The sequence below is a fragment of the Bubalus bubalis genome, chromosome 8 (assembly GCF_019923935.1).
Source record: "Bubalus bubalis isolate 160015118507 breed Murrah chromosome 8, NDDB_SH_1, whole genome shotgun sequence".
NCBI lineage: Eukaryota > Metazoa > Chordata > Mammalia > Artiodactyla > Bovidae > Bubalus > Bubalus bubalis.
The window spans coordinates 89,681,530-89,696,447 of NC_059164.1; positions in this window are offsets into that span (position 1 = coordinate 89,681,530).

The following is a 14,918-nucleotide window of genomic DNA, read 5'->3' on the forward strand; positions in this document are numbered from 1 at the left end:
ATTCTCTGCTGCTGCTGCTACTGCTGCTGTTGCTTCAATCGTGTCCAACTCTGTGCTACCCCATAGATGGCAGCCCACCAGGCTTCTCTGTCCCTTGGATTCTCCAGGAAATAATACTGGAGTGGGTCTCTGATGCTAGTGAAACCAATTAATAGTTTAAAAAATAAATACAGAGGAAAATGTGATAAATGTGACAGAAAGAACAACAAAAATTCAGGATACTGTGTAACTGGTTAGTCTAGATTTTTTAGATATATCACTAATGATGAAACAGTAACAATGTTTTTCTCTCCTGATTCTTTCTGGAATTTTTTTTTTAACCTTATGTAAAATCCCTATGCCTATATTTATTCTTTAGTGAGTAGCATGTTATATCACAAAATTCACAGATTAATAAAATACAAAATCCTAACTTTTATAAATCCTTTTAATTTCTTGGCCTAAGAAACATTTACTAATAGAACCAGACAGTACAAATTACTCGTGATAGGATTCTGAAACTTGGAAGCTCAGCATCTTGAGAGCATGTCTGTGTTGAGTAAATGTTGTGCTTTAACCTTAAAGACAGTTAATGAGGAAGGATCAGACTGAGAGAGTGAAATAATCTGGTTAGAGGGCTATATAACTTTCTGTAATATAAATCCTTTCTTAAAATAGCAGAGACTTTCAAATTGTAGTAGCAATGTTGTTTAGTGTCCCATGTGAACATGCTGTATAAACACAATTAGTTTTGCATATGGCCCACTATTTGGACTGTACTGATCTAATCCAATCCATTTTTCATTAAGAAAAATGAAATAAATTCAGAGTTCTCAAGTTACATATCTAGGTAATGGTAGACTTTGAGCTGAGTTATTTATTTTCCAAAAACTGTTTTCATGTTATTTCATCTTTATTTTGTAGATTGGGTACAATATAACATGAAAAACATTAATGTGTTGTTACTTAAAGTAATACAATTATCTGTAGTCTATAATGCACTAGCATATTTAAAGATAAAGATGGGAATGAAGTAAGACTAATTTTATAGTAATTCATGATAAATGTGATAGTGGCTTAAAATAGAGAAGTGGCAGTGGAGAAGCAATTCTTAAGTTTAACAGTGCACATTATATTGGATATAGATAACAGTTATGGGGATAAAGAAACTATATTGGAGTTCCAGTTTCTAACTTGGGTAGTTGGGGCACTGCTAGCATGTTTACTGTAGATTTAGAATATGGGAGAAAGTTTGGTAAGAAGTAATTCATTTAGTATTTTCATTTGAGTTATACATGTGAGTATCCAAGTACATTTGGATATCTAGGTGTTAAGCTCAGGGAGAAAAATTTAGACGTGTGATTTAAATTCATATTTATTGGTATATCAATTATAATTGAATACAGAAATTAGGAGGGATGAGATATTAACCATCTGAGATATATCAACTGCAGTCGTCCCATGCTATCCATAGAATGGGGAGAGGGTCACCCTCAGATACCAAAATCCACTCTACAGATGGTAAAGTGCTTAATGCAAAATGGCATAGCATTTAATATAACCTCCACATATCTGCCTGTATACTTTAAATCATCTCTAGATTATTTTTAATATCTAGTCTTAATGTAAATTCTGTGTAAATAGTTGCCAAGTACATTGCTTTTTGAAACTTTCTGGAGTTTAAAAAGAAGATAGTTTCAAACTGCAGTTGGTAGAGTCTACAGATGCAGAGCCTGTAGATACAGAGTATGGAATGTATAAAGTTCAGTAAGAAAAGTTAAAGTGTTAGTTGCTCCGTTGTGTCTGACTCTTTTGTGACCCCATGGACTGTAGCACACCAGGCTACTCTGCCATGAAATTCTTCAGGCAAGAATACTGGAGTGGGTAGCCATTTCCTTCTCCAGGGAATCTCCCGAACCAGTGAATGAAACCGGGTCTCTTGCATTGCAGGCAGATTCTTTACTGTCTGAGCCACCAACGAAACCCTCAGTAAGAAGCAGATATCAACAAAAATGATCATGTGGTTTATAGATCAAAATCAAGCATAGAAATGAACATGAAATGAAACATCTTTTGGAAGAAGATTGTATTCTACAGTTTGCAGCTTAGAGAATGAATAAAAGAACTACAAATTGTGCATTGTCTTAATGCCAAATATATATCAGAGAATTTATTGAGAAAATGTTTGTGGTTACAGAGAAGAAACCAGCATGAGGTAGATTGAGGTATTAGCATGAGGTAAAGAACTAGTACCGAAGAGTTGACTCATTGGAAAAGACCCTGATGCTGGGAAAGATTGAGGGCAGGAGGAGAAGGGGACAACAGAGGATGAGATGGTTGGATGGCATCACCGACTTGATGGACGTGGGTTTGGATGGACTCAGGGAGCTGGTGATGGACAGGGAGGCCTGGCATGCTGCGATTTATGGGGTCGCAAAGAGCCGGACATGACTGAGAGACTGAACTGAACTGAAAGCAATAGAGAAATGAACAAAGAAACCTTGTTCAAAAAGTGGAGCCATGAAGATGAAGAAAGAGAGGGTGGTAGCTGACTGGTAATGGAGAGTTGAGTGGGACAGCTGTGGTAATGCATCTTGTGTTCCTCCTGTTCCCTGGAGCATAATTGATAAATGGCCCCAGGTTCTGAGCCTTAAAAGCCATCATAGCATTCACAAGGCCATGCCTCCTCTAAGCTTCACCTCCTCAACACAAGTGAGTCAGAAATACTAAAGTAGACCATTCTGCAGAGACAGGGGCAGGCTTGGGCTCAAGGACTCCCTGATGACCTTGTTGAATATTTCTTAGGTTGCACAACTTCCACCTAGCCTTCTCTCCTCTTTTACACTAAGGATCAAATTGCAAGCCTGATTGGTTCTCTCAGCAGTCTTCCCTGCCTCTTTCCCTGTTTGCTTTCACATATTCTTGCTTTTAATAAAATCTTTGCATGCAAGGGACTTCCTTGATGGTTTAAACAGCAAAGAATCCACCTGCAGTGCAGGAGACCTGGGTATGATTCCTGGTCAGGAAGATCCCCTGGAGAAGTGAATGGCTACCTACTCCAGTATTCTTGCCTGGAGAATCCATGGACAGGAGTCTGGCAGGCTGTAGTCCAAAGTCGACTGAGTGACTTTCACTTCTTTTTTTTTGCACGCTTACTCCTTTGTGTCTACATCTCAGAGCAACTGACAAACCTATCAAGCCAGAGATATTTTTTCATGGTGAGTTTCAAATTAATTTTGAGGCAGAGAGACTTTTCAGGGGAAAAGAAAAAAAAGAAGAAGAACATAGGACTTATTATATGGACTTATAGGACTATAAGGGCTTATATCTTGGACTGAGAGTTACAGAAAACATTTAAGCTGCAAGTTTTGAGAAGGTAAGAAGCTAGGGAAGGAAGCAGAGTTATGTTTGTGAGAGGACACATTGTAATCTATATGGTGAGAAACTTCTAAGAAAGAAGAGTAAGCACAAGGTTTTACTTATTTGCCTGTGATGAAGGAGAGGAACCTTGCACTGTTTCAGTTTTGTTTTTTTTTTTTTTCTTTAATTGTGCAAGAACGTTTAGAATGAAATGTACCTTCCTAACAAAATTTTAAGTCACAATGCCATACTGTTAACTACCGGCACAGTGTTGTACAGTAGCTCCCTAGGACTTCCTCATCTTGCATAACTGAATCTATGTTGTTGAAAAGCAACCTCTCATGTCTCCCTCCCTCTAGCCTATGGCAACCACCATTGTACTCTCTGTCCCTGTGAGTTTGACTGTTTAGGTACCTCATATATGGAGACTTATGTAGAACTTCCTCTGTGCCTGGCTTATTTCACTTAGCATATGCCCTCCAGTTTCATCCATCCTGTTGCGTATGGCATTAGATTTTCTAAAGAACTGTCTCTAGCCATCTCCTAGAGGATGTTGGTTAGTAGGAATCAGGGCACCAGTGGTCAGATGCTTGCTATCTTGCCATTCTGGCAAAGATCCTGCTTATCAGTTTCCCTCAAGTGTAAAATAGAGGCTGCTGTTGTCAGATGCCTGGTCCAGGATCCAACAGAGGTACAGAAATTGCCATCAGAGACTCTGGGCATGAAGAGAGAAGGATGAACAGAGCCCTTATGGTAGAGAGAGAGCCTCATGTTTAGGCTAAAGCAGAAATCTTACTGGTCAGAAGCACTTCAAATGCAGATCTGTGTCTGTAGTTTCATGAAATATTTTAACCCATTAGCATTAATGTAAAGAAAATTTAATAAATAATTCAAAGTATATAAAAGGAGGCCTTGTCTTATTTGTATGGATTAGAAAGAAAACAGCAAAATAGTCTAACTTGGATTAAAATATAGTTGAAAATCTTTCAAGCAAATGATATTCATCTTTTGGGGGAAATTTTAGAATTGCTTTGTCAGAATGGATACTTAGGGCATCAAAGTTTTTGCCAAAAACTCTCTTGTTATCAGGTTGTGATGAATCAGCTGTTTTACTATGACTAGCAGTGATCCAAGTTTAGAAGAATCAATATATAAAAACTCCAGACTTTGTCATTTTAAAGCAAATATTTATGTTGAACTCTGTGTCAGCAGAAGTCAGGATGTAGCAGGCATTGTAGAAGAATGTGCCTACAGATTCTAGGTCTACAAAAGGAAAATGATGAAAAAACTGGTAAAAGTAAAGTGTAATTTCATATCATAAGTGAGCATTTAAATCATCAACCCTAAAGTATCTCTTGGTGACAGGAAATAATGACTCTGCATTTGGGATGAGTGAAGAATTCAAATAAATAGCTATATCCAACTTTCTGTATGAATAATAAACTAGAAATGCATATGAATGGGTGAGTTAATTTCAATTAAAAAAGTTTGAGGGAGCCTAATGAAAAAGAAAAATACCCATATTTGACTCTTAATACCATAAGATGTAAGTCTAATTTCTTATTAGCTCTATGCTTTAAAATGAGACCTTGTCTGATTTGTGTCATTTTGGAAGAAAACAGAAAAAAATATTCTAACCTGGAGTAAAATAGATCTGAAAATAATCTTTTAAATGATATTCATGTTTTTTGAGGAGAATTTTTAGAAACTCCTCCATAATTTTTGTCAAAGTCTCCTGCAAAGTTCTACTGTGAAGCAGGGGCTTGGGAGAGGACCAAAAAGGATTTAATGTTGCTTTTTTTTTAATGTACTTATAGTTATTGTAAAGTTTCATCATTTTCTGACTTTGGAGTTGCAAAAGGGGTGGCTTCTGTGTAGTTATTTTTTGTTTGTTTTTGGAAGAGTTGTTATTAAACGTGAAAACAAGTAGCCACATTGTCTTCAGCTGTGTGGGACATTCCCTCTTCATTTCATTTTATTGTTAATTATTTTTAGGAGGCAGGACATCTTTAGATTTTTCTATGTTGGCCATGTCTAGCAACTTAGTTTATAAACAAATAAAACTAGTTTTTATACTGTTTATGTCTTAATAATAGTGTATGTAGTTAGAAAGTGTGACTACTTGGTTTCTGTCCTTACAGATTCACTTATGGTTTGATGCAAAGCCATATACTTCAATTTATAAAGAGTTGATAGCTTCTTCACGGCACAGTTATGCATAAACAACCACACATTGTTAAGTATAAATTTATTGAATGTATATATAATAATTAAAGTTATGAAATTCAGTTATTTTTCTACATGAAAGTCATTTATTGTATAGCCTATTGGGAACTGTCCCAAAATTAGGAAGTCAAGGAAATCATTTAATCTTCATTTGTGAAAAATATACTCTGAGTCTAAGTAACCAAGGTATCATTGAGCCAACAAAATACAAGTGAACAAAACATAAATTCTCTTATGAATGAAGTGTTTGCCATAGTTTTCCACTTAAACTATCTTTCTTATGTAAAGATAGTTCTCACATGAAATACAGAACCTAAGCAGTAGTAATCAATATTATGTAGCTTCCTTGGGCAATGTAAACCTAAAATCAAATGAACAAAGATAAAAGCCATTATAGTTTTGCTTCAGAAGGAAAAACAACAAAAAAACAATGCCCCTTTTATACCCACAGAATATTGACACAAAAATTGCACAAGCTTGCTATATGTTGAATGAGGTATTTTACCTCATAACAAATTGAAAAGATATGCTCCTTCTGCTTATATTTTTATGCACTGCTTTTTAGTTCACTGAATTTTCACTGAAAAGTTACACTGAATTTTAAACTTTCACTGGATAATCTTATATGAATTGCATAATATCCTTTCTAGGATATTGTTTTGTTTCTAGAATATTGATCCACCTTTTGTGAAACTCATTTTTTCTTAAATATTTAACATTTCACTGTCTTAATTATATTCCCTCAGACTTATACTGCAATTATGATATCACACAACTGATTTTTTTAAAAATTCAAACTTTTCATTCAGAACACAAAGCATACATAAATAAAAACATTATGGCGCTCACTGTTAAAAGTTAGTTTAAACATAACATTGTTTAATGAAATTAATAGATATTTGTGTTATTCTTGGTGATACTTAGGATTTTTGTCATTTCTACTTTTATTATGTATTCTAATGTTTTAATCTTACAATGTTTGCAGCTAATTTATCAGATCTAAAAGTAAAAGACTATTAGTTCACTGAAATTCACAGTATAGTAATTTTCAACTGATTGCTTCTTAAAATAATTACAGGTTTGACCCTTTATGTTAAAGCAATTTAAACCTAAACCATTGAACTCAGGCTTAGCTTTCCTTTGATAGATAAACTTCACATCACTGAAAGTAACACACCTCACCACCACCACCATGTCATCATCTAGTCTCAGTTATCCGGTCTTAGAAACCTGTATGAGAATGTGGCTCTGTGACCAAGAGGGATAGAAAATAGGTTTGCTGAATACATGGCAGTCTATACCCACTATTCTTTCCAAGTTTCTGCCTATTTTGTATGCTTCCTGAGAGGGACCCATTACCAACTCCAAATAACAGATTTTTCAAAGTCTTGTAATCCTTTCAGTATTTCCTGTATTGTATAAGGGACATTCCCCAAAAATGCTCATTGTCGTGACTAGCCCTTAACTGGCTCTTAGATGATGAACTCTGAGCCTTGGAATACTCTCCCTGATAAAGAGGACTTTTGTATGCCTTAAACTTTGGTTCATGCTGTACCCTTTGACCAGGTAAGTTTGGCTAACAATGTAATCTGTGATGAGTGCTTGTTTTTTTTTTTTATTCCTGAGGACATGGGCCATGGTGTACAAGTTTGATTGTATAGTTTATGTTAACAATTTAATTTACAGTTAACACCTGTTTTCACTCTGCAGTGGCTGGAGTCTGAGTGAGGCCAGTCATTCAAGTGCTGCATGGCTGCATGACTGACCCCATTAAAAACCCTGGAGATGAGGAACTTCTTTGGTTGGCAACACTTAACGTGAGTTGTTACATACCATTGCTGGGAGAATTAAGTGTGTCCATCATGAGACTCCACTGGGAGAGGACACCTGGAAGCTTGTGCCTCATCTCTCCTGGGCTTCACCCAGATGTCTTTCCCTATGCTGATTTGAGTCTGTATTATTTTCCTGTAATGCAACTTTGTCTTGTGAATCCTTCTTGTGAGTCACTGAGCCTAAGAGACTCTGGTGCAGGACCTTAATGATGAATAGACAGAAAGACAGAATGTCGTGCTCAGTTGTGTCCTACTCTTTGCAAACCCATGCAGCCTGCAGAAGGTGGGCCCCATGCAGGCTCCTTCATCCATGGGATTTTTAGGCAAGAATACTGGAGTGGGTGGCATTTCCTTCTCCCGGGCATCTTCCCGACCCAGGGATCAAGCCCGGGTCTCCTGCATTGCAGGAGGATTCTTTACCAACTGAGTCACCAGCAAAGCCCTCCTTTGATGATGAATATTATTATATTTTAAAAAAAGACATCTTCAGTCCTTATCTTGATTTAATTTTCAGTTTATACATTTTTATTCTATTTATAGATCTTCTTGCTATATGGCTCAACCCTCCATCAGGGTGTCTTGTTGTTGTTCAGTCACTAAGTCGTGTCTGACTTTTGTGACACCACGGACTATAGCATACCAGGCTTCCCTGTCCTTCACTATCTCCCAGAGTTTGCTCAAACTCCTTGTCCATTGATTCAGTGATGCTATCCAGCCATCTCATCCTCTGTCCCCTCTTCTCCTCCCGCCCTCAGTTTTTCCCAGAATCAGGGTCTTTTCCAATGAGTTTGCTCTTTGCACCAAACAAAGTATTGAAGCTTCAGTTTCAGCATTAGTCCTTTGAATGAATAGTCAGGGTTGATTTCTTTGAGGATTGACTGGTTTGATCTCCTTGCAGTCCAAGTGAGTCTCAACAGTCTTTTCCACCACCACAGTTTGAAAGCATCAATTCTTTAATACTCAGCCTTCTTTATGGTCCAACTCTCACATCTGTACATGACTACTACATACTGTACATAACAGCTTTGACTAGACAGACCTTTGTTGGCAAAGTTATGTACTGTTTTTTACTATGCTATCTACGTTTGTCATAGCTTTTCTTCCAAGGAGCAAGCATCTTTTAATTTCATGGCTGCAGTCATTATCCACAGATTTTGGAGCCTAAGAGTATAAAATCTGCCAATGTTTTCACTTTTCCCCCATTTATTTCCCATGAAGTCATGCAACCAGATGCCAAGATTTTAGTTTTTTGAATACTGAGTTTTAAGCCAGCTTTTTCGCTCTCTTTCATGTTCATCAAGAGGCTTTTTAGTTCCTCTTTGCTTTTTGCCAATAGGATGGTATTATCTGCATATCTGAAGTTGTTGATATTTCTCCCAGAAATCTTGATTCCAGCTTATGATTCCTCCAGCCCTGCATTTCTCATGATGCACTCTGCATATAAGTTAAATAAACAGGGTGACAATGTACAGCCTTGACGTACTCCTTTCCCAATTTTGAACCAGTCCATTGTTCCATGACCAGTTCAAACTGTTGCTTCTTGACCTGCATACAGGTTTCTCAGGAAACTAACGGAGAAGGCAATGGCACCTCACTCCAGTACTCTTGCCTGGGGAATCCCATGGATGGAGGAACCTGGTAGGCTGCAGTCCATGGGGTCGCTAAGAGTCAGACACGACTGAGCAACCTCACTTTCACTTTTCACTTTCATGCATTGGAGGAGGAAATGGCAACCCACTCCAGTTTTCTTGCCTGGAGAATCCCAGGGATGGGGGAACCTGGTGGGCTGCCATCTATGGGGTCGCACCGAGACAGACACGACTGAAGCAACTTAGCAGCAGTAGCAGCAGCAGCAGGAGACTAAGGTGGTCTGGTATTGCCATCTCTTTAAGAATTTTCCACAGTTTGTTGTGATCCACACAGTCAAAGGCTTTAGCATAGTCAATGAAACATAAGTAGATGCTTTTCTGGAATCTCTTTGCTTTTTCTATGATCCAGTGGGTGTTGGGAATTTGATCTCTGGTTCCTTTGCCTTTTCTAAATCCTACTTGTACATCTGGAAGTTCTTGTTTAACATATTGTTGAAGCCTAGCTTGAAGGATTTTAAGCATTACCTTGTTAGCATGTGAAAAGAGCTCAATTGTCTGACAGTTTAGTTTTCTTTGACATTGCCTTTCTTTGGGATTAGAATGAAAACTGACCTTTTCCAGTCCTATGGCCACTACTGAGTTTTCCAAGTGTGCTCGCATATTGAATGCAGCACTTTAACTGCATCATCTTTCAGGATTTGAAATAGCTCAGCTGGAATTCCATCACCTCCACTAGCTTTGTAGTCATGCCTCCTAAAGCCCACTTGACTTCATATTCCAGGATGTTTGGCTGTAGATGAGTGACCACACCATCATGATTTTCCTGGTCATTACGACCTTTGTTGTATAGTTCTATGTATTCTTGCCATCTCTTGTTAATCTCTTCAGCTTCTCTTAGGTCCTTGTCATTTCTGTCATTTATTTTGCCCATCTTTGCATGAAATGTTTTCTTGGTATCTCCAATTTTCTTCAAGAGATCTCTCTAGTCTTTCCCATTCTATTGTTTTTCTCTATTTCTTTGCACTATTCACTTAAGAAGACTTTCTTTTTTCTCCTTGCCATTGTCTATGATGTAATAATAGCTATTAATTTCTTTTTTCTAATCACCATGCTTACCTTCTACTCTTCATCCTCAGCACACACCAGATGTACTCATCCAAACACTCATTTTTTTAAAAATTTGGACCCAATAAATTTGGAATTAAGTTTCCCCTTCAAACCTTCCAAAAGGAAAGAAAATCCCCACATATCTTTGTAAGCAAAGAAATGTTATATTCCTGACACTTCCATCATTTGTTTCCCACCAGAAGTGTGACTTTTTTAATTTAAAAATCATTCACTTATCAGAAAAATATTTGCTGAGCCTGTTGCTATATGATTGCTTTGATTGATACCTCATGCTAAGTACATCAAGTGTAAGTTTTAACTTCTGGAAGTTTAAAATGTAGTAAAAGTTTTAATGGTATGAAATGAATAATAAGAGCTGTAAGAAAGGTGCAAAAGGATATCAGTGGGATACTTAAAGACACTACTTTCATCAATGCCAACTCTGGGTTTTGTTGATTTTTAATGTTTGTTTACTCAAAAAGTTGGCTTAAAGCTCAGCATTCAGAAAACTAAGATCATAGGATCCAGTCCCATCACTTCATGGCAAGTAGATGGGGAAACAGTGGCTGACTTTATTTTTTGGGGCTCCAAAATCACTGCAGATGGTGATTGCATCCATGAAATTAAATGACACTTACTCCTTGGAAAGAAAGTTATGACCAACCTAGACAGCATATTAAAAAGCATAGACATTACTTTGTCAACAAAGGTCCGTCTAGTCAAGGCTATGGTTTTTCCTGTGGTCATGTATGGATGTGAGAGCTGGACTATAAAGAAAGCTGAGTGCTGAAGAATTGATGCTTTTGAACTCTGGTGTTGGAGAAGACTCTTGAGAGTCCCTTGGACTGCAAGGAGATCCAACCAGTCCATTCTAAAGGAGATCAGTCCTGAGTGTTCATTGGAAGGACTGATGTTGAAGCTGAAACTCCAACACTTTGGCCACCTGATGTGAAGAGCTGACTCATTTGAAAAGACCCTGATGCTAGGAAAGATTGAGGGCAGGAGGAGAAGGGGATGACAGAGAATGAGATGGTTGGATGGCTTCACCGACTCAATGGACATGAGCTTGGTTGAACTCCAGGAGTTGGGGATGGACAGGGAGGATTGGCGTGCTGTGTTTCACGGGGTCGCAAAGAGTCAGACATAACTGAGCAACTGAACTGAACTGAACATTGGTATTTCCAGCTTTAATTTCAAATTCTTCAATAGCACAGTCATTCCTGCTCTTGTGAATGGCATCACGCTTAGTACAGTACATTATAGAAATAGATAATGAATGTGAAGTTGCTCAGTTGTGTCCAACTCTTTGCGACCCCATGGACTGTAGCCTACCACGCTCCTCCATCCATGGGATTTTCCAGGCAAGAGTACTGGAGTGGATTGCCATTTCCTTATCCAGAGGATCTTCTCAACCCAGGGATTGAACCTGGATCTCCTGCATTGTTAGCAGAAGCTTAACCATCTGAGCCACCAGGGAAATCCTAGATAATGAATAGTTTAAGAAAAATAGTTGTTTTTAGGTGTTTAAAATGGAGTTATTTTACAGGAATATTTTTAAAAATGAATGTTAATTTAGAAAACTCAACATTACTGGGTAACGTTATTCAAAGACTACTCATGCTTTTAACATTAGCTTCAAGGGATTGTGTCAATTTTTAACATTACTTTTATGTCTGAATTATTAATTATAATATTAGCAAAAATACTAGTAACTATTATAAATTTATTCTGTAGATAAGAAGTAAACCTTTATGATAGTCAGAAAATATATTTATTTCATAAAGTGGTAAAGAAGCAGTTAAGTTTATTGACTGGAGAACATTAACATTCAACACCTTGATTCAGCTATCCCTATTTGCCCACTTATATTTCTAGTTATTCAAAATCATGTTAGAGTTTGTCATGCTCTAGCTAGTGCCCGAGGTTTATATCATTCAGTTAAAATGTGAAGTATTTACAGCTTACTTTTTTGTTGTTTTTATTAGTCACTCAGTTATGTCCAATCTTTGTGACCCGTTGAATTCTAACCCACCAAGCTCCTCTGTCCATGGAATTCTCCAGGCAAGAATACTGGGAGTGGGTAGCCATTCTCTTCTCCAGGGGATCTTCCTGACCCAGGGATTGAACCTGGGTCTCTCACATTACAGACAGATACTTTTAACCTCTGAGCCATCAGGGAAGCCCATATCTTACTTTGGTTGTCTACTATTCCTAATTGATTGTACCTTGTGAGTAATATGTTCCATTCTAAACTGTTTTTTAAAAATTGTATGTACTATTTGAGAATCCAGTTGCATCTTACGGAAACTTGAAAATTCATATGTCTATGTACAGATCACACTTCAGGTAATTTGTGATATAAATGAGGAATAGAAAACAACACTACTGTATTTCAACTTGCTGACTAAATTAAGTAGATCAAAAATCTAATGTTTGCATGTATTATATCTAATGGATATGCTATCACTAATATCCACAGTAACAAGGTAAAGATAGAGTATACCATAATCAACAAAAATGTCTGTGGCATACTTAGGAAAATTATTGCTTATCTTGAATTCTCCATCCTCTGTTTCAAATATCAGTGCAAGATATTAATGAATTGATCTGAAGAACTCTAATTTGTAAACTATAAGTTGTAGGAAATTAAAAAATAGACTTTTGTTTTACCAGAGGTGCTAGATTTGTTTATATTAGAGTAATATTACAGATGGAGACCGCAATGGCACCCCACTCCAGGACTCTTGCCTGGAAAATCCATGGACAGAGGAGCCTGGTAGGCTGCAGTCCATGGGGTCGCTAAGAGTAGGGCACGACTGAGTGACTTCACTTTTAATTTTCACTTTCATGCATTGGAGAAGGAAATGGCAACCCACTCCAGTGTTCTTGCCTGGAGAATCCCAGGGACGGGGAAGCCTGGTGGGCTGCCATCTATGGGGTCGCACAGAGTCGGACACGACTGAAGCGACTTAGCAGCAGCAACATTACGGAAATTCATTAACTGTTTTATTAATTTTCTACTATGTGTGAAGTTTAATACTAAGTTTTAAGGGATGCACAAACTATGAAAAAAAATTGTTTGCATTGAAGAAGTCACAGTCTCGGGGGAAACAAATACATGTTTTTATTATTCAAACTAAATATGAGAGAACAAAATATCAAATTCATTAATACAGATTTTTTCCTTCTTTTGATAATAAAAAGATCCGCTGGTCCAATTTACAAAAGAATTGGAAATTAACTTGATTCAAGGGTTGACCTCACCCAAAGCATCCTCTACTCTATGGTGCAAAGTGTTCAGAAATGTATAGGGAATTTTAAGTCATATAAGGGTTTTATTCAGTCTAATATATAGTCTGAGAAAAATATAACCCACAGAACATGGAAAACAAAGGCTAAATGAACCTGATAAAGATAACTACAGTGTATTGGTCTAGCCAGTTACAGGGCAGATTCCACTGCTGGGTGTGAAAGTAAGAGAACTAGCATCATTTATGGACAGAAAAGACTTCTGGGACCATTTCAAACATGACCCAAATCCTTGGGAGAAGTGAAAGGTTAAACAAAGTACAATACAAAATTCAATCACAAAGAGCCTCAAAAAAAAAAAAAAAAAAAGGTAGATAATCAAAGAAAGCTGCCATCGAAAAGGTGCCTAGACTCCATTCCAGGTAGAGTAAGTTTTGAATCAGAGCTCTCCTCTGTTCATGGAATTCTCCAGGCAAGAATACTGGAGAGGGTAGCTGTTCCCTTCTCCAAGGGGTCTTCCCAGCCCAGGGATCAAACCCAGATCTCCCCCACTGAAGGCAGATTCTTTACCATCTACAATACCAGAGAAGCTCAAGATGTTTATATAGTAATATAATTTTCCTCTACCCTGCCACCCACTGTAAAGCAGTACTAACTAAAAGTAGGGAAGTTAAGAGCAAGTAATTATAGTTCATCACTTGTGTCCAAATGGAAATGCTGTCATTTCAATTTAGTAGTTAACTGACTGTTACTGTCCTTTTAACACTATCAAACACAAAAGGTGTATCCTGATAAATTCAGAAAAAAATTCAGTTGCCTTTTCCCTATTTGAGTATTTTTCCCATTTAGACTTGCCTAGAGTTGTTTTGCTAATATATGCCTAACTTCAAGAAAAATTACTTTTACTTGGAGTAATTTGAATTTCTTTTTTTTTCATTGCTGTCTCAGAACTGAAACATTTTAAACGATGTGCTTCAGTTATTAGTTTTAAAGCTAGATATATACATTTATGGATGCTATTACAATAAAATCCATTCAGAATAACTAAACCTTTGGCACTGACTATTTCTTTCCATTACTTACCCTATTTGAGACTCTTTCCATAAAAGCAATAAAAAGTTAAACCAAATTGATTCTTAATGGTGACAAATGACATTTGAAAAAAAAATTTAGTACTCAGATTTGAAAGGAAGGGACATGTGAAAGATGAATGTGTGATACATTTCTTTTGAATGTAGGAGGAATGTACTGTTATTTCCTGTACTAATTTAGATCAGCATCTTTATATCTTTTACTATTTCTACACCTAAATGATATCCAAGGATATATGGGTATTGTAAATGCATTTAACATACCCAAGTATATACATATATTTGATTATTGCAAGCATCTTGAGATCCAGATTTGCACCCAGAAGTGCTACTATACTATGGCAAGACAAAATTTGCCTCCACATCGTGAGACACAATTTATTTTGGGTCAGATTGTTTTCTCTGGGTGTATATTGATTTGTATATCCATTTCATTGATTTCCTGCTACAACTCTAATGCAGTGCTGATACTAAATTTTGTGACT